This window comes from Triticum dicoccoides, chromosome 6B, assembly GCF_002162155.2.
Source record: "Triticum dicoccoides isolate Atlit2015 ecotype Zavitan chromosome 6B, WEW_v2.0, whole genome shotgun sequence".
NCBI lineage: Eukaryota > Viridiplantae > Streptophyta > Magnoliopsida > Poales > Poaceae > Triticum > Triticum dicoccoides.
The window spans coordinates 58,875,620-58,900,952 of NC_041391.1; the positions used below are offsets into that span (position 1 = coordinate 58,875,620).

The 25,333-nt window shown below is 44.9% G+C and overlaps 1 long non-coding RNA gene across 2 annotated transcripts; it reads left to right on the forward strand.

Annotated features, from left to right (window-relative positions):
• Positions 1 to 22: 22 nt before the first annotated feature.
• Positions 23 to 2,630, forward strand: LOC119324301. 2 transcript variants are annotated; one of them, XR_005156857.1, is made up of 3 exons: positions 23 to 1,876; positions 1,949 to 2,015; positions 2,210 to 2,630. It is a non-coding gene; the product is annotated as an uncharacterized LOC119324301 (long non-coding RNA). The 2 variants fall into 2 exon arrangements; XR_005156856.1 differs by having other exon boundaries at positions 23 to 2,015.
• Positions 2,631 to 25,333: the final 22,703 nt, after the last annotated feature.

Sequence of the window (25,333 nt, forward strand, 5' to 3'; positions counted from 1 at the left end):
CCCTGCTCGGGCTATACGGAGCCCCTGGACCCGACGCGATCTCGCCCTGGCGCGGTGTCCGTTAATCCCATGGCAGTTCTGGTGAGATTTTGGGAAGGGGAGGTCGATGGATTTGTGCGCTCTCTGAGCCGAATTCTCCGACGATCCGTGGTTTAGAGATGGGCTTTTTGAGTCCGGATTGCGGATTCGGAGTTTCTGGGTGGCTGGCCGCTCTAGCGGAGGAGCGCCAGGGGATTGGGTGCCGTTGCGTGTTCTACTGCTGTGGTACTGGTTCCTGTGCGGTGTCTGCGTCCAGATCTCCAACATGTTCGTCCTGTGTTAGGCTGTGACCCTAAATTATTCTGAAAATCAGTTTCAGTGCTGAAAATCGATTTCATTTGTTCTGTTGGTACACGCGTTAGGTGCTCCGTTAGGTATTTAGTGCGCAGTCTGTTCAGCAAATGAATCAATCTTTATAAGGTCGTACTGAAGGTTTTGTTGTGGTGCTGTTTATTCACCAAATGTGCAATCAAGCTCTTGTCCCAATTTGGTAGGGCTATGCGAATTCCACCCTCTGTCCTGCTACTTGTTAGTCTATCATGGAACCTCTAGAGATCAGCATAGTGGATGGTTGTAAACATAGAATATCTTTGCAGCTTGCTTGATGGGAAACATTCAGTGTTTAAGTCCCGGGTAATGGTTTCTGCCCTTTGCCCTTAGATTGGGTGAAGTATCTTAGCTTTTGTACTACCTTTCCCCAACCCTTCTTTCTTTTGTTGCTGTGTATACTTTTCCCAACTCCATTTTCTTCGGATAGTGCTTCATGAAGGGAATAGTCAAGCACATGTGCATCCATGTTGCATCAGCTTTTGATTTTCAGGGTGTAGGCAACAAAATTAGAGGAGTTATTTTTTTGTAGGCAACACAGATAAAGATAAGTAGGCAAAATACTGCATATAATCTCAGCATCTGTACTGCCTCAATAGGCAATACTGTAATATCTGTGTTCGTCTAGCTTTTTTTCAGCATCTCTGTTCACAAGGGGTGCGGGCAGGCAATATATGTGTTCAGCAGGCAAAACAATAATAATATGTGGGTTCATATTGGTAGCTATTTATCAGCAACTGTTTTCTTTAGTAGGCAACAGATTTTTTTCATTGGGCAATACTGTAATATCCTATAGTTCGACAAGCTCCGCCTTCCCTTCCACTTCCACATGCATACCTCTCTGAACGCAACTCGTCAATCGAATTGATGTCCTGCAACTGCAATCAATCAGCAGTAAGCATCATTTAGGTGTTTTGATCCCGTGTGCCCGGTCTTGTTGTTGTTTCAGTCAGTGTGCCACGCGCTCGACAAGCATGTTAAGAGCAGGGTCTACTTCAAGGTATGTACCAACACTCTTCTACCTGGCACGGCAATAGCTTTTTCAATCTACCCAACACCGTACCCAGCACCACTGTCAACAAAGACTTCTCCTCGGGGAAGAAGGGTATTCAAAATTCATCTCTTAACCTGCAATGTCTCAGTAGTTACTTGCCATTGCTGCTACAAAACTTATGTTGTTGCTTGTTGGCCTGTCCCTTGCTATCTGAAGTATATATTTTTTGACTGTCGCTCATTCATTATCTGAAGAATTTTATGTAGGTAGTCTTAATGTGTGTTTAGCTTTCAGTTTTTACTTCTACTTCACAGAGTAGAAGATCACAAGAGAACATTGGCTGATCTTTAACAATTATTCTTAGAGTAACCCAGAGCAGTATTCGATATTGTGAGTCACTGAAAATGTATACTGTTTTTTTCTTCAGGATATGGATGAATATCTGAAGGGATGTAGGATTCTTCCCAAACTTAACAACGAGATACTAGGTGAAAGAAATGCTCCCTACAAGGAAAGGTTGAGCAGCCTAGAGAAATTAGTACTGATCATGGTAAGGTTGACAAAGCCTGAAATCTCATTTTGATCCAGGTTCAAAGATTACATGGTAGCATATATACTTGAAGTTGGCATGGAATATCAAAGCTCAAATACACAGGTATTAATTTCTTGTATGCATCAAAACAACAAGATAGCATGAACACGTATAGCTAGGGTATGCATTTAGGAGGTGTCTTTCCATTTCGGAGTTTCTTAATAGACTAAAAGAGACTGATAAATGAAGCAAATACCCTATTGGATCTGCACAAGGACGCGAACTAACAAGTTTTCATTTTCCCGACGTGCGCGCAGGGGTGATCGATGCGGACTACTAAGACCTGGTGGGCGCCGTGCTCTTCAACCACTCGGATTATTGTACAGGTGATTGTGATGCTGGAGGTCGCCGAGGTGGAGGACCTTGACGCCGCCGTCTGGAGGTCGTCGAGGTGGAGGACCTCGACGCCACCGTCTGGAGGTTACCGAGGTGAAGGAACTTGGCGCCTTGGTAGATACATGTAAAGAAGTGGTCTACTTAGGTTGGTGGTGGAATGCTAGGGAAGGTACCCACCTTTCGGTGCTAGTTGTGTGCGCTTGATGTATGAGTGGGATCTCGTGATCTCTTCGAGTTGAGATGTTCAATATTGTATCCATGAACGCTGCAAGTGCTTAGAATGCAAGGGCTAAGATGGTTATGTGACCTTCGTTTATTTTGCACTGGATGTGTCCTGATTTCCATCCATGAGTATTGCATCTAATTTTTTTTAATTTCTAATTACTTAGCAGTAGCGTGGGGGGAAGAATGGCATCTACTAGTACTTAGGAATAGTAGTAGCGGGGGTTAGGAATAGTAATAGCCTGGGTGGCATGCGCTACAACTAAGTTTTTAGCTGTAGCGCGGGGCAAAAGACGCGCTACTGCTAAAATTTAGCTGTAGTGTCGTAGCAGTAGCGCGGGTAACCGCGCTACTGGTATACAAAAAACCTACGCTACTGGTAGTGTTTTTTCTAGTAGTGGAACCCAGCCGAATCTCTCCTTCACCCGTAGGGTGGTCAAGCTCAAGGTCCTCAAATCCGTCCGTTATTTGATCCACTATCATCCTAGCATATCCTTCTGGAATCGGCTGGCCGTGGTAGGTTGAGCCAGGTTCATTAGGTATAACAGAGCCAACAGCCGCCTTGACTTTCAATGTCATCCATCGCGTCATAAGGTGGCAATGTTGAGACTCTGTGATAGCATCCATGGGGTTGTTGGAAATATGCCCTAGAGGCAATAATAAATTAGTTATTATTATTATATTTCACTGTTCATGATAAACGTTTATTATACATGCTATAATTGTATTGATAGGAAACTCACATACATGTGTGGGTACATAGACAACACCATGTCCCTAGTAAGCCTCTAGTTGACTAGCTCGTTGATCAATAGATGGTTACGGTTTCCTAATCATGGACATTGGATGTCGTTGATAACGGGATCACATCATTAGAAGAATGATGTGATGGACAAGACCCAATCCTAAGCCTAGCACAAAGATCGTGTAGTTCGTATGCTAAAGCTTTTCTAATGTCAAGTATCATTTCCTTAGACCATGAGATTGTGCAACTCCCGGATACCGTACGAATGCTTTGGGTGTACCAAACGTCACAACGTAACTGGGTGGCTATAAAGGTGCACTACGGGTATCTCCGAAAGTGTCTGTTGGGTTGGCACGAATCGAGACCGGGATTTGTCACTCCGTGTAACGGAGAGGTATCTCTAGGCCCACTCGGTAGGACATCATCATAATATGCAAAATGTGACCAAGGGGTTGATCATGGGATGATGTGTTACGGAACGAGTAAAGAGACTTGCCGGTAACGAGATTGAACAAGGTATCGGGATACCGACGATCGAATCTCGGGCAAGTACAATACCGCTAGACAAAGGGAATTGTATACGGGATTGATTGAATCCTTGACATCGTGGTTCATCCGATGAGATCATCGTGGAACATGTGGGAGCCAACATGGGTATCCAGATCCCGATGTTGGTTATTAACCGGAGAACGTCTCGGTCATGTCTGCATGGTTCCCAAACCCGTAGGGTCTACACACTTAAGGTTCGATGACGCTAGGGTTATAGGGAATAGATATACGTGGTTACCGAATGTTGTTCGGAGTCCCGGATGAGATCCCAGACGTCACGAGGAGTTCTGGAATGTTCCGGAGGTAAAGATTTATATATGGGAAGTCCTATTTTGGTCACCGGAAAAGTTTCGGGTGCTATCAGTAATGTACCGGGACCACCGGGAGGGTCCCGGGGGTCCACCAAGTGGGGCCACCGGCCCCAGAGGGCTGCATGGGCCAAGTGTGGGAGGGGACCAGCCCCAGGTGGGCTGGTGCGCCCCCCCACTAGGGCCCAAGGCGCCTAGGGTTTGGGGAGGGGGCGCCTCCACCTTACTTGGGGGGCAAGTTTCCCCCCTCTCCCCCCTTGGCCGCACCCTAGATGGGATCTAGGGCTGCCGCACCCCTTGGGGTGGGAACCCTAAAGGGGGGCGCACCCCCTCCCTCTCCCCTATATATACTTGAGGTATTTGGGGCTGCAAACACATGAGTTTTGACCTCTCCCTGGCGCAGCCCTACCTCTCTCCCTCCTCATCTCTCGCGGTGCTTGGCAAAGCCCTGCTGCAGTGCCACGCTCCTCCACCACCACCACGCCGTTGTGCTGCTGCTAGACGGAGTCTTCCCCAACCTCTCCCTCTCTCCTTGCTGGATCAAGGCATGGGAGACGTCACCGGGCTGCACGTGTGTTGAACGCGGAGGTGCCGTCCGTTCGACACTAGGATCTCCGGTGATTTGGATCACGACGAGTACGACTCCTTCAACCCCGTTCTCTTGAACGCTTCCTCTTAGCGATCTATAAGGGTATGTAGATGCACTCCCCTCTCTCTCGTTGCTAGTCTCTCCATAGATAGATCTTGGTGACTCGTAGGAAAATTTTGAATTTCTACTACATTCCCCAACAGTGGCATCATGAGCTAGGTCTATTGCGTAGTTTCTATGCACGAGTAGAACACAAGTTGTTGTGGGCGTTGATTTTGTTCAATATGCTTACCGTTACTAGTCCAATCTTGTTTCGACGGTATTGTGGGATGAAGCGGCCCGGACCGACCTTACACGTACACTTACGTGAGACAGGTTCCACTGACTGACATGCAATTGTTGCGTAAGGTGGCTAGCGGGTGCCAGTCTCTCCCACTTTAGTCGGAACGGATTCGATGAAAAGGGTCCTTATGAAGGGTAAATAGCAATTGGCATATCACGTTGTGGCTTTTGCGTAGGTAAGAAACGTTCTTGCTAGAAACCCATAGCAGCCACGTAAAACATGCAAACAACAATTAGAGGACGTCTAACTTGTTTTTGCAGGGTATGCTATGTGATGTGATATGGTCAAAAGAATGTGATGAATGATATGTGATGTATGAGATTGATCATGTTCTTGTAATAGGAATCACGACTTGCATGTCGATGAGTATGACAACCGGCAGGAGCCATAGGAGTTGTCTTAATTTATTGTATGACCTGCGTGTCATTGAACAACGCCATGTAATTACTTTACTTTATTGCTAAACTGTTAGCCATAGTAGTAGAAGTATCAGTTGGCGAGACAACTTCATGGAGACACGTTGATGGAGATCATGATGATGGAGATCATGGTGTCATGCCGGTGACGATGATGATCATGGAGCCCCGAAGATGGAGATCAAAAGGAGCAAAATGATATTGGCCATATCATGTCACTTTTTTTGATTGCATGTGATGTTTATCATGTTTATGCATCTTATTTGCTTAGAACGACAGTAGTAAATAAGATGATCCCTCATAATAATTTCAAGAAAGTGTTCCCCCTAACTGTGCACCGTTGCGAAAGTTCATCGTTTCGAAGCACCACCTGATGATCGGGTGTGATAGATTCTAACATTCACATACAACGGGTGTAAGCCAGATTTACACACGCCAAACACTTAGGTTAACTTGACGAGCCTAGCATGTACAGACATGGCCTCGGAACACAAGAGACTGAAAGGTCGAGCATGAGTCGTATGGTAGATACGATCAACATGAAGATGTTCACCGGTGATGACTAGTCCGTCTCATGTGATGATCGGACACGACCTAGTTGACTCGGATCATGTAATCACTTAGATGACTAGAGGGATGTCTATCTAAGTGGGAGTTCATTAGATGAACTTAATTATCCTGAACATAGTTAAAAGATTCTTGCAAATTATGTCATAGCTCGCGCTTTAGTTCTACTATTTTAGATATGTTCCTAGAGAAAATATAGTTGAAAGTTGATAGTAGCAATTATGCGGACTGGGTCCGTAAACTGAGGATTGTCCTCATTGCTGCGTAGAAAGCTTATGTCCTTAATGCACCGCTCAGTGTGCTGAACCTCGAACGTCTTCTGTGGATGTTGCAAATATCTGACATACACGTTTTGATAACTACGTGATAGTTCAGTTAAACGGTTTAGAGTTGAGGCACCAAAGATGATTTCGAAACGTCGCAGAACATATGAGATGTTTCGAGGGCTGAAATTGGGATTTCAGGCTCGTGCCCACGTCAAGAGGTATGAGACCTCCGACGAGTTTTCTAGCCTACAAGCTGAGGGAGAAGATCTCAATCGTTGAGCTTATACCCAGATTGTCTGGGTACAACAATCACTTGAATCGAGTGGGATTTGATCTTCCATATGAGATAGTGATGTTTCTCCAAAGACATTGCCACCAAGCTTCTAGAGCTTCGTGATGAACTATAACTCAACAGGGATAGATATGATGATCCTTGAGATATTCGCAATGTTTGACACCGCGAAAGTAGAAATCAAGAAGGAGCATCAATTGTTGATGGTTAGTGAAACCACTAGTTTCAAGAAGGGCAAGGGCAAGAAGGGATACTTCATGAAACGGCAAATCAGTTGCCGCTCTAGTGAAGAAACCCAAGGTTGAACCCAAACCCGAGACTATGTGCTTCTGTAATAAGGGGAACAACCACTGGAGCAGAATTACCCTACTTGGTAGATGAGAAGGCTGGCAAGGTCGATAGAAGTATATTGGATATACATCATGTTAATGTGTAATTTACTAGTACTCCTAGTACCACCAGGGTATTAGGTACTGGTTCGGTTGCTAAGTGTTAGTAACTCGAAATAAAAGCTACGGAATAAACGGAGACTAGCTAAAGGTGAGCTGACGATATGTGTTGGAAGTGTTTCCAAGGTTGATGTGATCAAGCATCGCACGCTCCCTCTACCATCGAGATTGGTATAAAACCTAAATAATTGTTATTTGGTGTTTGCGTTGAGCATAGACATGATTGGATTATGTCTATCGCAATACAGTTATTCATTTAAGGAGAATAATGGTTACTCTAATTTTTTGAATAATACCTTCAATGGTCTTGCACCTAAAAGAATTATTGAATCTCGATCGTAGTGATACACATTTTCATGCCAAAAGATATAAGATAGTAATGATAGTACCACTTACTCGTGGCACTGCTATGTAAGTCATATTGGTATAAAACGCATGTAGAAGCTCCATTTTGATGGATCTTTGGACTCACTCGTTTTGAAAAGTTTTAGACATGCGAACCATGTCTATTGGTATGTACGCATGAAGAAGCTCCATGCAGATGGATCGTTTGGACTCACTTGATTTTGAATCACTTGAGTCATGCAAATCATACCACATGGGCAAGATGACTGAAAGGCCTCGTTTTCAGTGAAATGGAACAAGAAAGCAACTTGTTGGAAGTAATACATTTTGATGTGTGCTGTCCAATGAGTGCTGAAGCATGCAGTGGATATCTTATGTTCTTACTTCACGGATGATTTGAGTAGATACTGAGTATATTTACTTGATGAAACACAAGTCTGAATTATTGAATGGTTCAAGTAATTTCAGAGTGAAGTTGAAGATCATCATGACAAGAGGATAAAATGTCTATGATATGATCATAGAGATGAGTATCTGAGTTACAAGATTTGGAACGCAATTAAGACATTGTGGAAATTGTTTCACAACTAACACCGCCTGGAACACCATAGTGTGATGGTGTGTCCGAACATCATAGATGCACCCTATTGGATATGGGGCATACCATGATGTCTCTTATCGAATTACCACTATCGTTCATGGGTTAGGCATTAGAGACAACCGCACTCACTTTAAAAGGGCACCACGTAATTCCGTTGAGACGACACCGTTTGAACTATGGTTTGGAGAAATCTAAGTTGTCGTTTCTTAAAAGTTTGGGGCTGCGACGCTTATGTGAAAAAGTTTCAGGTTGATAAGCTCGAACCCAAAGCAGATAAAATGCATCTTCATAGGACACCCAAAACAGTTGGGTACTACCTCCTAATTCAGATCCGAAAGCAATAGGGATTGTTTCTTCAATCGGGTCCTTTCTCGAGGAAAAGTTTGTCTCGAAAATTGAGTGGGAGGATGGTGGAGACTTGATGAGGTTATTGAACCATCACTTCAACTGGTGTGTAGCAGGGCACAGGAAGTTGTTCCTGTGGAACCTACACCAATTGAAGTAGAAGCTTATGATAGTGATCATGAAACTTAGGATCAAGTCACTACCGAAACTCGTAGGTCGACAAAGATACGTATTACTCCATAGTGGTACATAATCCTGTCTTGGAGGTCATGTTGCTAGACAACAATGAACCTATGAGCTATGGAGAAGCAATGGTGGGCCCGGATTCCGACAAATGGCGAGAGGCCATAAAATCCGAGAGAGGATCCATGTATGAATACAAAGTGTAGACTTTGGAAGAACTACTTGATGGTCGTAAGGTTGTTGAGTACAGATGGATTTTAAAAGGAAGACGGACAATGATGGTAAGCATCACCATTAAGAAAGCTCGACTTGTCGTTAAGATGATTTCCGACAAGTTCAAGGAGTTGACTACGGTGAGGCTTTCTCACTCGTAGCGATGCTAAGAGTCTGTTGGAATTGGATTAGCAGTTACTGCATTATTTATGAAATCTTGCAGATAGGATGTCAAAACATTGTTTCCTCGACAATTTTCTTGAGGAAAGGTTGTATGTGATACAACCAGAAGGTTTTGACAAATCCTAAAAGACGCTAACAAGTATGCAAAGCTCCAGCGATCCTTCTAAGGACTAGGGTAAGCATCTCGGAGTTGGAATGTATGCTTTGATGAGATGATCAAAGATTTTGGGTTTATACAAAGTTTATGAGAAACTTGTATTTCCAAAGAAGTGAGTGGGAGCACTATAGAATTTCTGATAAGTATATGTGAATGACATATTGTTGATCCGAAATGATGTAGAATTTCTGGAAAGCATATAGGGTTATTTGAAAAGTGTTTTTCAATAGAAAACCTGAATTAAGCTGCTTGAACATTGAGCATCAAGATCTATGAGGATAGATCAAAAACGCTAAATGGTACTTTCAAATGAGCACATACCTTGACATGATCTTGAAGGTATTCAAGATGGATCAGTCAAAGAAGGAGTTCTTGCCTGAGTTGTAAGGTATGAAGTTAAGAGTTAAAGCTCGACCACGGCAGAAGAGAGAGAAAGGACGAAGGTCGTCCCCTATGCTTCAGACATAGGCTCTATAGTATGCTATGCTGTGTACCACACCGGAAGTGTGCCTTGCCATGAGTCAGTCAAGGGGTACAAGAATGATCCAGGAATGGATCATTGGACAGCGATCAAAATTGTCCTTGGAGTAAATAAGGACATGTTTCTCAATTATGGAGGTGATAAAGAGTTCGGCGTAAAGGGTTACGTCGATGCAAGCTTTAACACCTATCCGAGTGACTCTGAGTAGCAAACCGGATATGTATAGTGGAGCAACCATTTGGAATAACTTCAAGTGGAGCGTGACAGCAACATTTACAATATGACCTAGAGATTTGCGAAGTACATACGGATCTGAATGTTGCAGACCCGTTGACTAAAACCTCTCTCACAAGCAAAACATGATCAAACCCAGAACTCATTGAGTCTTAATCACATGATGATGTGAACTAGTTTAGTGACACTAGTAAACTCTTTGGATGTTGGTCACATGGCGATGTGACCTGTGAGTGTTAATCACATGGCGATGTGAACTAGATTATTGACTCTAGTCCAAGTGGTAGACTGTTGGAAATATGCCCTAGAGGCAATAATAAATTAGTTATTATTATTATATTTCCTTGTTCATGATAAACGTTTATTATCCATGCTATAATTGTATTGATAGGAAACTCAGATACATGTGTGGGTACATAGACAACACCATGTCCCTAGTAAGCCTCTAGTTGACTAGCTCGTTGATCAATAGATGGTTATGGTTTCCTGACCATGGACATTGGATGTCGTTGATAACGGGATCACATCATTAGCAGAATGATGTGATGGACAAGACCCAATCCTAAGCCTAGCACAAAGATCGTGTAGTTCGTATGCTAAAGCTTTTCTAATGTCAAGTATCATTTCCTTAGACCATGAGATTGTGCAACTCCCGGATACCGTAGGAATGCTTTGGGTGTACCAAACGTCACAACGTAACTGGGTGGCTATAAAGGTGCACTACGGATATCTCCGAAAGTGTCTGTTGGGTTGGCATGAATCGAGACCGGGATTTGTCACTCCGTGTAACAGAGAGGTATCTCTGGGCCCACTCGGTAGGACATCATCATAATATGCACAATGTGACCAAGGGGTTGATCACGGGATGATGTGTTACGGAACGAGTAAAGAGACTTGCCGGTAATGAGATTGAACAAGGTATCGGGATACCGACGATCGAATCTCGGGCAAGTACAATACCGCTAGACAAAGGGAATTGTATACAGGATTGATTGAATCCTCGACATCGTGGTTCATCCGATGAGATCATCGTGTAACATGTGGAAGCCAACATGGGTATCCAGATCCCGCTGTTGGCTATTTACCGGAGAACGTCTCGGTCATGTCTGCATGGTTCCCGAACCCGTAGGGTCTACACACTTAAGGTTCGATGACACTAGGGTTATAGGGAATAGATATACGTGGTTACCGAATGTTGTTCGGAGTCCTGGATGAGATCCCGGACGTCACGAGGAGTTCCGGAATGGTCCAAAGGTAAAGATTTATATATGGGAAGTCCTGTTTTGGTCACCGGAAAAATTTCGGGTGCTATCGGTAATGTACTAGGACCACCGGGAGGGTCCCGGGGGTCCACCAAGTGGGGCCACCGGCCCCAGAGGGCTGCATGGGCCAAGTGTGGGAGGGGACCAGCCCCAGGTGGGCTGGTGCGCCCCCCCACCAGGTCCCAAGGCGCCTAGGGTTTGGGGAGGGGGCGCCTCCACCTTACTTGGGGGGCAAGTTTCCCCCCTCTCCCCCCTTGGCCGCACCCTAGATGGGATCTAGGGCTGCCGCACCCCTTGGGTTGGGAACCCTAAAGGGGGGCGCACCCCTCCCTCTCCCCTATATATACTTGAGGTATTTGGGGCTGCAAACACATGAGTTTTGACTTCTCCCTGGCACAACCCTACCTCTCTCCCTCCTCATCTCTCGCAGTGCTTGGCGAAGCCCTGCTGGAGTGCCACGCTCCTCCACCACCACCACGCCGTTGTGCTGCTGCTGGACGGAGTCTTCCCCAACCTCTCTCTCTCTCCTTGCTGGATCAAGGCATGGGAGATGTTACCGGGCTGCACGTGTGTTGAACGCAGAGGTGCCGTCCGTCGGCACTAGGATCTCCGATGATTTGGATCACGACGAGTATGACTCCTTCAACCCCGTTCTCTTGAACGCTTCCGCTTAGAGATCTACAAGGGTATGGAGATGCACTCCCCTCTCTATCCTTGCTAGTCTCTCCATAGATAGATCTTGGTGACTCGTAGGAAAATTTTAAATTTGTGCTACGTTCCCCAACAGGGGTAGCCCGTGAAGACATGCTCCAGCTACTGAGTCTGCTCGGTGGAAGCCACGCTGCTTCTCCGCTGAGATGGCGGGGTAGCTTCAGGGGAAGCTTCGGCAGGCCGTTTGCTGCGATCTGCTTCTCATTCCTCTAGCCCTTGTACCCTTTTGTGCAGCGCCTGCAGTTGGCTATGCTCCACTTTCTTCCTCCTCTCCTGGGTTTTGTAACCCCTGCTTTCGGAAACCCAGCCTTCCACGAAAGGGAGCCTGGCGTGCCTCGTGTCCGTCCAGGGTGCTCAGGATTCCCGAGGGCCATTGTGAGCTCGTCCTTCTCGCTATCTGGAATGAACGTCCCTTCCTGTGCTGCGGGGATATAGTGCCGAAGCTTCCTGACGGGTATTCGCAGTTGCTCTTCCGTCCAAACGCACTTCCCTGATACAAGGTCCAAGGTTCCGCCAACCCCGAAGAACCAAGTCCGGCAACGGTCTGGCCATCTCAATATCTCTTTTTTGAACTTATTTGAACCCCCTTATTTTTCTGTGTTCAAAATGCACCATTCAAAGCCACATCATCAATTTACAACCCTTTTTGACTTCATTTAATATTTTTCATGCATTTACTGATTATTTTGAGCTATAAGACCATGAAGTAGAAAAGCATTTGAAATGAACTCTGAAACCAAAGTACATACATAGTTCTCCAGAGCATTAAAACCAAAGTACATACATAGTTCTCATTGAACAACATATAGCTCTGCAGAGCATCTAATTAAACCATACATTGAAATTTTGTAAAACATTTCAATGCAAAAACAAATGCGATCATAACCGCAACCAAGGTAACAACTGATCCAACTGCATAATGATACCAAGCCTCGGTATGAATGGCATATTTTCTAATCTTTTTAATCTTCAACCGCATTGCATCCATCTTGATCTTGTGATCATCGACGACATCCGCAACATGCAACTCCAATATCATCTTCTCCTCCTCAATTTTTCTTATTTTTTCCTTCAAGTAATTGTTTTCTTCTTCAACTAAATTTAACCTCTCGACAATAGGGTCGGTTGAAATTTCCGGTTCAACAACCTCCTAGATAAATAAAATCTATGTCACATTGGTCAGCATAATTGTCATAAACAATAAATGAACCAAATAGTTATGAAAAGATAATATATACCACATCTAAATCATAGACAGGACGAGGGCCGACGGGGGCGGATACCAAAACCATCGCACTATATAATAACAAGGAATAATAAAAGTAAGAAAAATAGACAAGTATCTATCTGAAGTCAGAATTTTTTTCTTTCAGAAAGAAGATAAGAACAAGAGGCTCATCATGGTGGTGCCGGCGACGAGATCGACGCGGGCGATCGACGGCGGTGAAGACGGGGCCGGGACGGGGCGTGACGGACCACTAAATCTAGACAAATCTCGTTGAAAATGGAGCTCGGAGGTCGAGTTTCGAGAGGAGAAAGCTTAAATAGTGTGGCTCGGGCATTTCATCGAACACCTCATGTGCATAGGAGGTGAACTAGAGCACCCAAATGCCCTCCCCTCGCCGGCTTGACAAAATAGAGCACTGTGGAGTGCTCTGCCGCGGCGATGGGGTATATATAGGCAAGTTATTGGTCTCGGTTTGTGGCATGAACCGGGACTAAAGCCACCCCTTCTGTCCCGGTTCAAGCCACGAACCGGTACCAATGGTTGTGGGCCAGCAGCGAGGACCATTGGTCCCGGTTCGTGGCTCGAACCGGGACAAATGGTTCCACACGAACCGGGACCAATACCCACGAGGCCCCGGCCGGCCCACTGGGCTCACGAACCGGGTCTAATACCCCCCATTGGTCCCGGTTCTTCAAGAACCGGGACTAATGGGCTGGCCAGGGCCGAACGGTAGCCCTGTTTTCTACTAGTGTACTTAAATCTAGAATTAAATTATTATTTGTTAGGTGAATAGAATGGGTTTACTGGTGGTGGAAATATTATCTTTTAAAATAAAAGAAAAAAGAAAAACACAAGTTGACCTCTCATCTTGTCAAATTTTACACACGGTATGATCATATCTATTTTCCACAACCACTTTGTGGGTCGACGGACGCAAATTTTGCATGAGCACCTCTCAATAAGAGTAGCTTTTTGTATAAACCCCATTTAAGAGCGACTTTATGACACGAGCGGTAACAGACATTCTCAATTGCACACGAGTGTGCACTAGACCAGGGCCAAATATCAGTTGCTACACAATCCGACTTGGAGACGAACATGATTGAAAATGGAAGGTGTTCCGGCTCTTGTTGGAGTCGGATCCGTTTTCATCTCTAATCTCTAACCTATATATGCATACATCGCTTTGCCTTGCTGCTCAATCGGTCAGAATCAGATCAGACCATGAGCAACGGCGACTGCCCTGCTGACTGCGGCAATGGCCCTGACTGCGACTGTTTTGTCTGCTGCTGCTCCGACGACGGCTCTCCGGGACACACTCCCCTCCGCTGCCTCCTGATCCTCCTCCTCCTCCTTCTCCTGGTTGCCATCCTCATCGTGGCCTACGTCTTCGTCCTTCCCATGCGCGTCGCCGTCGAGGACGCCTCCCTCGCCCGCCTGCCCCTCACCGGTCCCAACGGCATCATGCTCGCCTATGACATCTCCCTCGCCGCCGCCGTGCGCAACCAGAACTGGGCCATGCACGTCAGGGTTGGCGCGCCGCTTGACGCGGAGCTGCTCTTCGCCGGTGAGCGCTTCGTCAGCGTCAGGATGCGGGGAGCTCGCACGGGAGCATACGGGAGAGTGGTTTTTCCAAGCTCAAGCTACATGAGACCCTCTATCTAGACCATGCATTTGCGTTAAGATTTGTGCAAGGTATAGCAACTGTCAGAAGGATTGCAGGCCTACTTCAGAAGTAACCACAGCCGGATACCTAGCCTATTAAGAAAATGACTAGGGCTCCTAGCACCACGGTGTTGGTTCTGACACAATTGCATGTCTACAGTGCATGCCAGATAAAAAATTCCCTCTATTCCTCTAAAACAAAATTCTTTTGTCTTCATGTGGTCAACTCAACGCATCCAGGCAATAAATCAACATGAGCATCCTCTACATAAAGAAAACATCATTAGAGAGAACAAAGATTATATATCCTGCATGCATTAGCGAGCGACCACAAAAACTGAAAATCACACAACTTAGCCAGCGATCTGATTATAAACATAAAACATTAGTAAATACAAATTGTAATGGTAGGCTGCGCCTTGATTTCTCTTCTCATAAATTAATCGACTGTGCAGAGATTGAGAGAAAAGAAACCTTTAAATATCTTACTTTCCTCATTAGACCCACAGGCTCAATCGCTTGTCTTTTCACTCACATCACATGCTACAGTGCACTCTTTTAAAACAATCCGGTCCGAGTATTATAAGCCGCTGAACGCCACAGGTCCGGGCCTCGTGAACATGGGCGGAAGCTGCCAAAAAGGCTGGACCCATGTAGACTAGGCTGCAGTACCTAAATCTACCTCGCGTTACTGTGAATCGGGCCATGTCCACTTCTGCTAATGACCTGACACGGTCAGAGGACTGGGCTCGGTGTGCTTCCAGCTGCACAAATCTCAACGGCAATAGACGACCGTGATACAAGGTGCCGTGTAGCTCGAGCTAGCATACAACTTTTCGGAGCATCCGGCCATTGAAGAAGGAAGTGTACAGCGTCGCAGCGTCTGGCGAGAGCGCCACCCCGCTCGTAAGCGCCAGGGTGGCGGAGTTCGTGAAGGAGAGTGCGGCGGGAGGCTTGTTCCGGCTGCAGCTGAGGCTTGCCGGGGAGGTCAAGTACCCGCCGCACGGCGACGCGCGCAGGCTGGAGGCCACCTGCCCGCTAGAGCTGCCTCTATCGTCGCCGGCCAGGTTCAAGAAGATCAAGTGCGTCTAGCCAATCATGCGTAGCTCCAGTTTTGTCCAGCAGCCAGCCAACGGCAGGGATGGATGCAGCCTCTCAACGAGCGTGCTGCATTAGCTTTTGCCTCATTAATTTTCTTCAAGTGCTGCTTCACCATCTCCATTCCTGTTGTTGACTGATGCCTGCAACAAGTTGCAGTAGGTTTATGAGAAGACAAAACATTTTTCATGTTTAGAAATGCAGTTAATCTCAATGGCAAAAATATGTGTAAAAATGGTCAACTGTTTGTGACAAAGAAAAGGGAGCTTGTAGCCACGCATTTAGTTTTCACTGCTGCTTTTAACCATGTTCAAATGTCACGCATGATGTTCGCATTTATTAGAATTTCACACAAGTTAAGAATACCAGCCCTAGACAAATGAATGTTTCAATGGAGAGCTGGCTCCAAGTAAGTAAACTCAAATATTAGGTGTGGATGACTTAGAGCATCTACAGCTGGACTCGGCAAATCCGGACCCTCAAACGGACGCGTCCGCGGACGCGGACGGTGACCAGGCACTCCTCAAATCGCGGCTTCCACATCCGTATCTCTCATTTCCGAACCCCTGTATCCATACATAGCATGCAACGTAGATCATCTCCGAACATTGAAATTGCACAATAATTCTCCAAAAGATCCACCAAAGTTCACACAAACGACGGACAACTAAATACTACATCTAAAACTTGAAATTAAAATCAACTTCACCACTTCTGGGCCGGACCTTTCCCCTTCTGGTCGCCGGCGTAGCTGTACCGTCGTCAACTGGTGGAGGATTGTCCGATTCATCGGAGGAGGGGCCGTCGTCAGAGGAGTCGTCGATGATGACGAGGCCCTTTCAGGCGCTGGACGGCCCGATCCTGCCGGCGCCTGAGCTTGGCCAGCCGAGCCGCGCCTCCTTCGCCTTCTCCAACGCCTCCCACTCGGACTACTCGATGGCAAGCCGAAGAGCCTTGGCATTCTTTCGGCGGAGCCGCCGAGCGTCCGTCTACGCCGTCGTACGCGATCGGCGGTAGACCCACGCGAAGAGCCGCTGGCCCTCGTCGGGCTCCGCCCAATAACTCACGCCGACGGCGGATAGAGCTCTCCACAGCCTCCGTCTCCCTTGCTCACTGCCTCCCGCGGCGGATGGCGCGCGCCTCCGACTCCGACGTATGCGTCCAGGCCGGCAGGGCGGGCACAAGCACCCACCGCTGCCCATGAGGGGGAGCAGCAGTCGGCGGGGTGAGGGGACGACATGGGGAAGCAGCAGCAGGTGGGGCGATGGGACGGCGTGCGGGAGGCGCCGATTGCGCTGGCCGCCTGTCGGAGCTGCCCATGGGCCGGGAGGGGCTAGCGCCGGCGACCGAGATGTGCCGACGGGGAAGCGCCGGCGGCTGCGGCGAGGCTGCAAATTCGGAGCTGCCCCCGATGTCCACCTTGGACTGCTCCAAGGCGATGCGGAGGGCAACCGCATACTCCGGATCCACCTCGTCATCAGAACGGCTGCCTGAGCTCGACATTGCGCCGGATTCGATTGGAATTGATGAGGAGAGAGGAGAGGATGGAGCGAGAGAGGAGATTGAGTGAGCTAGGGTTTCGGACCGACAATGCCGATGGGGTTTTTGTGGGACATCCATGGGGTCGGTGGTGGGCCGGGCTTGTCAGGCGGGCGCGCCCGGGCCACCCCATATTTGGGCTGGATATTGGGGGTGCCGGCCAGCCCGAGCGTTTGAGGCGTCCGTCTGAGTCAAAAAATCTAACCGGGCAGTGACCGGGCAGCCCGCCCAGGCGTATGAGGCGGATTTGAGAGGTACGGCTATAGATGCTCAAGGTGCATCAAGGCGTGAATAAGGAAGAAGTCACCTTTGTCGGTTTTCAAATTGAGGACCAACTGTGCTCCGAAAGTGAGAGAAGAGATCTCAAAAGTGTCCACTTCATACTTATAGTATTCTATTTCGGCTTGCTTGGGTTCATTCAAGGCATCTTCATATCTATTAAAGAAATCAATCGGCTCCTAATTAGGTCCCCCAAGGCGAGCGAAGTGACGTTTTTATTTCTCTTCCTCCGGTCAAAAAAAAAAGATTTCTAGGACCGGATGCATAACAAGAAAAGACAGAATAGTAGTGGTGCCTACGCGCAAACAATCTTAGAACTGAGCTCTTGTAAAGGTGGGTGTTCCTACGCTCAAAGCCCATATCTCAGATGCATGCCCATTGGATAATCCCCTTTGTACAGTACGCGCTTGAGGAAATAATAGGAATGGGGTTTGAACTTACGCGATTATTTTTGTGGTGTTACTCATCAGTTCCAGCAGATATCTGCAATGTTTAAAAACACAATATGAAAGGGCTGTCCTAATAAGTTACTGTACTTATAAATAACAAAAGGATGAATGGATCATAGGTTTAAACTAACCATGAACGAAAAAATTGAAGTAGTGCTTACATCTTCTGCAAGTGAATGAAGTTGGAATAAGAGCATGCAGTTAAACTAGTAGTAGTTGGCTAGCTAGCCTGCAATTTTATAGTGTTGCTCCATTGGATGCTTTGATAGCTAGCCTACAATTCTATAGTGTTGTTCCATTGGAGGCTTTATTAATGGTAGCTAGAAATTAGTTATTTAGCAAGCACATGCAATCTTCATTTAGATTTGCACAAAATCCTAGGCGCTAAGCCAAATGACGTGGTCCCTGTGCTTATATTTCTAATTTCCTAAGGAGGCAAGGAACAAGCCCTCTCGAATCCTACTGATATATGATGTGTCACTAGGGGCTGCCTCTTGAGGCGGAGCTGTGCGCTCTTGTATTGCTGGAGCACCTTGGCGCCTCTGTGTACAACCATTCTTGCAAGAGTTAACATTGGTCCTCTATTGTTAGCAAAATAACATTTGGTAGTCTGTCATTTGTTTTTCGTTCTCTGGAACAGTTGAAAGCATTGGCTTAATTAACATAAATCAAGCATTACTGAGCACCACATAAAAAACTGACAACATGAAACGAATCAATATTTTCCATGCCATTCAGATCAAAAGAACAAACAGACAAATTTTACCAACATTATGAATTATCTAGCTAAACCATTGTATATACCAGTGCCTACATAATTCACATGATCGTCCTGTCAATTTGTTACACTTAAGCCTTCACCCACTAAGATTTTTTTTCCCTTGCTGGACAACTGTCATATTCCTCATATCACAGCCGCTGCTCAATTATTGGTAAAAAATCACCTCCAACATGATAACACCATACACCTTGCGAACACCCTTTTCACCACATATTACCTATTACATATATTGCGAAGGTATGATTGCAAAACATGAAAACACCTTGCATGAAGTGATTCCAAGCAGGATTCCGTCCTCGATATTTATCCTCTATATTTTTCATGTTTGCTCAAATCTTCTTTGCATGTCCTTCTCTCTTTCAAGCTTTCTCACCATACCAGTTTCTTTTGTTGTCTGAGACAAGATATACGAGTCCAGCAAGCAAGCCTTCTGGAAGGCAATATACAACCAGAAAAACTAAAACAACGCCAAAACTTTCTAGACACAACTATGTCATTCCATTCTAATAAAAATCCAACTCCCTATTTTGTTATCAGGATTTAGAGCATATGTCAAAAAGTAACATGCTTCAAATGTAGCATATGTAACTGCAAATATCAGTCCTGTGGGGAGAAATATTTAAAACGGTGTTGTTGTTGGTAATCATTGGTAAGAATAGTGCATTACGGTAATCAAGATCACATTAATAGTTCTTCAAGGCAAACATTGAGGATTCTTATTGGCCTGCATGTTGGACATCATCCAGAAAGGTTGTGACTCGTGACAACATTATTTTTAAAGCAGTGAAGTTGTGTTCACACAAATAAAAATGAAAACTGAGGAGGCCTGTCCAAGGACAAAAGATAACTCACCTTCAAATCCTTGGTGACTCATAACCATAGTTCCTGAACTGAACCCTTCTTGCAGATGATCTGCGGTGAACAACCAAAAGCCTGTTTGATAGTATCAATGACATCACTTGATGCATCCTATTTACTGTTGGAGATCAAGATATCTCAAATCGCCAGCATTTCCTGCAATTCCAATCCAAATTATAACAATGTAAAAGAGACAAATTTCTATGACACAGTTTAGCAGGAATTAGTTTCATATAGACTACTATGCGAGTGGTTTTAAGTTAGTTCTCTTCATATGGAAACTAAGCTAATTTGAATAACAATTTTTCAGGTGCTAATGCCAACAAAAGAAACCAATCATTCTTGCAAGAAAAAACAATAATGCGCTACATACCTAATGAGTCAATGGCACGTTATATTTGAAGTACAGATCAAGGGCAGTGGTGAAGTATTGCAATTCTTCATGCATGCTTCTCTGCACAAATTAAACAAACAACGGAGACATGGCAATGGAAATTGGACAATGTTTGTGCACTTGGATCAAAATTAGCAATTCTCTTATAAGAATAATCTAATTCATTAGGTAAAGTGGATTGAAGAAAATTAACCCACTAAAGGATCTATCTGAGCCATAGGTTGCCAGTCTTCCACATTTACGCACTGGCAAAATAAAGAACAACTTGCTCAAAAGGGTTCAACTGAAATATAAGCAGACGTACAATGTGGTGATTCCCCACAGAACTTGCTCAAATTGCATGGGTGCTTACGTTTTTTGGGATGGATGTCAAGTAAATGTATATTATAAAGAGGAGGGGGTATTTTCTTTGAGTCATTTGAGCAAACAAGTAATGTGTGCCTTTTGTATCGCTTATAATTGAAGCCATCAGCACAACAAGTTGTTAGAGCGGGGATTGAAGATACATGAAAAATCAGGTGCACACATCATATACATCTCACGCATTAACACAATCATCCGAAGGGTATATATGCGATGCCTAGAGGAGAAGCTTAACGAGCAGCAAAAACGAATGAGAACTACGGCCACGAAGAATGGCAAAATTCGGACGAACTGATCATCCTCAACTCAGCGATGGCAAGACCATACTCGTATCCCGACAGCCGTTGGGGAAAGTTATACTCCAAGAGCTCTAGAGGATGTAATTTGTGGAACCATATTTGTGCGAGGCCATGCGTTGGTGAGACTCTAATTAGGTGTGCCTCCTCTTGAGCTGTTCCTGTGCGCTCTTGTCTTGGTTCAGAACATTTGGTTCTCTCATTTGGTCCCTAGTTTCGCATATGTACATCAACTGAGCGTGTGCTAGGCCATGCAATTTGAGGTACTGATGGTAGTTGAGATATAGTATGATATTAGGATCTGTTAGTAGCTCAAAACGACCAATGTAGAAACAAAGATAAAGGTCATCTTCGTAGACACAGAAATATTATGGTACAACTATTGACGACTCAACCGTAGAGCATAACCAGATCAGACGATTCATTACAATGAATCCAAAAGCAAAAAAAAAAAAGGAACGCAGGTAGCAATCCAGCAATAGTGAAAACTTGCCCCAATCAGGTTCACCGGAGATAGAATACCTCGATGATGTTGACATGCCATGAGGATACTGGGTCTGTGACCAGCAGCATATGAGATGGTGCTCGCTACTGGAATTGCTACCATGGAGGGCGGCATGCCGGCACGAGTGAAGGAGGGTGAGGTGGACTACAACATGCAATTTAACCTGAGAACATGGGTTTCACGCAGCCTAGATGTACTGGACTCTGGACATTAGTAACTGTTTCGTATGAGACATCTACACTAAATTCTGCACATACTCGAATCAAAATGACAGTAAAAGAACTGAACAAAGATGTTCACCTGAATGTACAGAACATTGTGGTGCAACATCGCTCATATCAGATGGCTTAGAAGCATCTTTCCTGAGCAAAGGTTCATTGGTTGCAATCAGAACCTCCAAAGAAGAAAATGGACAATGGGTATATAGGTGAGACAACAATACATTGTTAATCTCCATATTCAACAAATAGACTGGCAAGTACAGATTCTGGGTAAATATTTTATCCAAAGCAGGACAGGATCAAGTCAAAATCTCAAGCAACAAAATCGAATTCTTATTTAGGATAAGGCTTCCATTAAAAATTTAGGAAACTTGGTGGCTGGAAAGAGGAGGTAAAGGAAGTGCACAAAACAACAGTTTTACTCTTAAGTTACACACAGAAGAGTAAAAAAAATGTCACCTATCCCTTTCTGTTAATTAAAACCAGAAAGCATATCAAACACAGTATACTCTACCTTTTCAAAAAGTAAAAATAAATAACAGACTGAATTATAATGGCCTCGTGCCTCTAGGCTCATCCTTTTTGGGAAACAATGCAAAAAGGTCCAATGAAATCAGACACCCTCACAAATGTTGTCTCGCATATGGACTGGTTCTGAACCTGCACAGCACAAGCATGTTTTTCAGAGCACAAAACACAAGCAAGCACGCCAACAAATCCATGAATATCAGTCTAAAATCAAGTGATGTGATGGCTATATATGTAATTACGTATGAAAATAAAATTGAATGACCACAATCGCTTCTTTATCAGGCAGAGTGGACCTAGTAATGCTGATTGCTGAAATCAGTCAGGGACCCGGTTACCTAAGTTGCCAAATAAAATCCTAAGATGCCCAATCAACACAATAGAGAGGTTGAGCAAGCAGACAGAGGCATCTTGTTTACTCACCAAGGCCTTGCTGGAGCTCCCATATTTGCTCTGGATCTGCAAACATCAACTAAAAAGTTCAGAATCACGTCGTGAAAACGATGGCGAAGCGAAGTTAAACAATGGTACACGATCACTGAGTTTCTGCCTCTTATTGCATCTGACGAGAAACAACTCGTCTATCTCTTCTTTAATGCACTGATGATGGAGCCAGGCCACCACGAGCAAGCCATCGGAGGTGGCTTCCTCTAAGTCTATCCATCACGGACAATCCCCGATGGCGCGGCGGCCGAAGCCCTCAACGGCGGCGGCGAGCACGCTGAGGGTGCGGTCCGCTTGCCATGGGCTCCGACTAATGCAGGAGCCAGTGGACTGCAGCACCTCAGATTCCCACACGTAATTCCGGATCGTGCCGATGCCTCCCGCACGGCAGACCATAGATCGAAACCACCATCAGCACCTTCTCCTCCCACCTGCTCCTTTGTGGCTATGTGCCACCGCCGGCGGTCGCATAGGCGCAGAGAGGGTTTGGGGGAGAAGCGGATCAGGGGAGGATGCTTTCTCTAGTGGACGACGCCGGAGTAGCTGGCATGGTGGCGGCAACGGCAGCGGCGGCAACCCTAGGAGAAGAGGAAAGGAGGGTTGCGTGGGTGGGGCTTCATTGCTCGAGGCGACTCCCTTCTGTCCGAAGGAAGAGGAAAAGAGTCATCGAGACTTTACCTGGGGAGGCGTTAACTGAGCGACAGTAAATTTCGACGTGGCATAGGCGAGCAGTCGGCCCTTGCGCCACCGTTAATGGGTTGTATGCCCATACGTGTGATGGACTACATGAACCATTATCACCTTCTATGATGCTTTCCATATCATTTTCCTTCTGCCCAGAGATCGAATGCCAGCTAACTTCATGGTCTGCTTGGTGAAAATACTAAAATTCTTGCAACAAACCACACCTACTAAGCTGAAAATAGTTTTCCTTTTGTAATGCATCGAAGAATTGCCGTCAAGGAACGAAAGTATCAGTCTCATCAAGAGCTAGCAGCGACCAAAGTAGCATGCGGCAGACTAAAAAAAAAAAGCCACTAGTAAACTCAATACATGATGAAGGCAAGGTGCTGGCAGTTGATGATAAAATACAGCTCCTGTTTTAACCCTGAAAATTATAACAATTGTCTCTATGGACCAGAGATGAAAAACTTCAGATTCGATCTATTGTCTCGCATTTTCACTATACATATAACTCCACTCGTGCTTTGCATTGTTAACCATGCAACAATAAGTACGACCATGTACTGTTCTGAAGCGAGAGATAACAGAAATCAATCGTTCTTCCTCACCAATATCACCCTAAATTATTCCCCTCATTTCTCGTGTCAGATCTGCACAACCAACATTTATATAAAATATTGGAGAAAGAAATTCCAGAAATAAGAACGATGCAATCAGCTAGCATTTGCAATTGGTATTCATCACATGCCTTCAGTACCTTACATACTAAAAATGCACACTTTAAATTATAACAGCAGCCGCAGAGAGTTTAAGACTAGGCAGGCGGCAGAAGATGCTTACCCCAAGTTTGTGTGAAAGCAGACATGCAAGGTTGAAGTTGGCAAGGCGGCGCCACACTTTGAGATGAATAACTTCATCATCATCGTGCAGTTCATCGCCATTGCAGTGTTGTGGTGTTGGTGTGGTTGCTGTGATCATGTGTAAGTGTATGCTATGCAAGCAATATCTTAGATGACAACCAAACATGCCCTAGATGTTTAGTACGTCCATTACTACTATGTATAGACACTAAACAATATGTGTTCATTACGCCGTTATACTTGGTATTTATGACGAGCGTTGGCGCACTCTATATAAGCCATCCTAGAGCACTTGATTGGGGATTCGAACATTCTATAATCTTTCTACACAGAAGAGAACAACAACAACAACAAACAGAAAGTAGGCTATTACCTCAATCATGGAGGGCCTGAACCTGTATACATCCCAAAAATATTTATGCACTTAAAGAAATGTTGTAAAATTTAGTGAGCTTGATCCTCCGTAAAAACATATAGAACGGTTTTTATTTTGTGGAACATTTTTTAAAATCATTGAGAGTTAAAAAAAATATGAAAAACAAGAAAAACAATAGGGAAAAACTAAAATATAAAAATATATGAGTAAACTTGAACATAATCGAGGATTACCGCCCAAAAAAAACTCTACCGACCCTAAAAAAACTCTACCTTTTTTTGAGGAAAAATAAAACTCTACCGACCCTAAAAAAACTCTACCTTTTTTTGAGGAAAAAAACTCTACCGACCCTAAAAAAACTCTACCTTTTTTTTTGAGGAAAAAAAACTCTACCGACCCTAAAAAAACTCTACCTTTTTTTTTGAGGGAAAAAAAACTCTACCGAACAACCACCAAATTGTAGGCTCGTGCCTCTCTCTATTGGGCCTGGCCCATATCATTGTCCCTTTGTGATTGAATATCACTTTGTCCCATAAACATAAATTAAGAAATGCCTTCACAGATTTCTCAAAATAAAATAAAATAAGAAACGCCTTCGCAGATGTGATTCTCTATTTACCGTTTAGTGCGGGAAATTGCCGGAAAAATCGCACTAGTAACCACCGAGCTTATCTGACATGGGCCAGGCCATTTAGCTAGTTAACCAGCTACTTCCTCTGTTTACAAATATAAGTCTTTTTAGAGATTCCAATAAGGGACTACATACGGAGCAAAATGAGTGAATCTACACTTTAAACTATGTCCATATGTATCCATATGTAGTTCATAGTGAAATTTCTAGAAAGACTTGTAATCTTTTAAGAGATTTTACTATAAATTACGTACGGAGTAAAATGAGTGAACCTATTCTCTAAAAGGCGTCTATATACATTCGAATGTAGTCTCTATAGTGGAATGTCTAAAAAGACTTATATTTAGGAGCGGAGGGAGTACAACTTTGGTTGCACCCCCACCCT